This window comes from Tupaia chinensis, unplaced genomic scaffold, assembly GCF_000334495.1.
Source record: "Tupaia chinensis unplaced genomic scaffold, TupChi_1.0 Scaffold000234_1, whole genome shotgun sequence".
NCBI classification, from domain to species: Eukaryota; Metazoa; Chordata; class Mammalia; order Scandentia; family Tupaiidae; genus Tupaia; species Tupaia belangeri.
The window spans coordinates 1,518,392-1,519,344 of record NW_006159712.1 but is presented as its reverse complement, the minus strand read 5'-3'; the positions used below and the strand labels follow the sequence as shown (position 1 = coordinate 1,519,344).

The window sequence follows — 953 nt, the reverse complement described above, 5'->3', positions numbered from 1 at the left end:
GGTAGGGTTGGGGGGACCGGGAACGGAACTTAGAGAAGGCAAAGCCTTGTGTGCTCTGATATCGGGGCCTAACGCTGCTCAGCAGGTCTAGGAGAATCTGGATGGAACCCAAAAGAGTCTTTGGAACAGCTCCAAAGACTGCAGTGGCAGAGAATCAAGCAAAGAGAGATCGAATACCAGCTTTTCTCCGGGCAAATGACCACGCTGCGTGTCTCGGATCATGTGCACCCTTTACTCATCTGTAAAAACTTGCAGAAAAGAAGAGAGCTAACATGTGCGAGTCACTGATCACCCGCCAAGCACCTCCCAGGTATCAGGGCTCACCTAACACTCAGAATCACATGCAAAGGCCGTTACCTCCATTCCTCAGGTCAGGGCATTTGGACTCCACTGTTTCTCCACATCTATTCAGCTAAACAAGTGATGGAGTAGGATTCTAACCCAAGCACTTTCAGCCTAGGGGTCTGGTCTTAGGCCATCTCTAACCTGTGCAAATTAAATGCTTATAAGGGCCGCAGAGCACCTAGTTCACTATCTGGCACACAGGATCAACGACTTCCGCCCTTCTCTGCTTACCCAGCAGCGCCAATCACTCCCAGCCTAGCATCCTGAACTTTCTCCACGTGGGAGAAGGGCGGAGGTGGGGTGTGTGTGTGCTTGGACTACAACTCCCAGGATGCACCAGGCGAAGAAGCCCACCAATCAGGAAGGCCAGCCTAATTGCCAGGCCGCTGGCCCCGCCCTGCGGTCCTGACTTGGGGACGGTTGCTGGCGACCTTGGCGGGCTGAGTCCTGACTGGGTGTGGCCTGTCCGTTACTCGGTTTTAAATTTTCCTGATCCGCCTTGGTGGGTGAGGCCTGCTGAAATTTCCAGGTCCTTGTCAGTCATGATGCCGCCGTTCAGGGCCTGGGGCTCCGTCTTGGCGGCCGGGGGGGCCGGGGGGGGGGCTCCC

At 55.5% G+C, this 953-nt stretch overlaps 1 protein-coding gene across 5 annotated transcripts in view; it reads left to right on the top strand.

Annotated features, from left to right (window-relative positions):
* Window positions 1-24: 24 nt before the first annotated feature.
* CUNH5orf58 (chromosome unknown C5orf58 homolog) overlaps window positions 25-953 on the top strand; it is a 16,388-nt gene continuing 15,459 nt past the window's right edge. Inside the window, exon 1 of one of the 5 annotated variants that reach the window (XM_014587762.2) lies at window positions 25-847. The gene's annotated coding sequence lies outside the window, so the exon portion shown is untranslated. Of the gene's footprint in view, window positions 875-953 lie in introns of all 5 variants that reach the window. The other 4 variants (XM_027771824.1, XM_014587761.2, XM_014587760.2 and 1 more) reach the window with 4 other exon arrangements.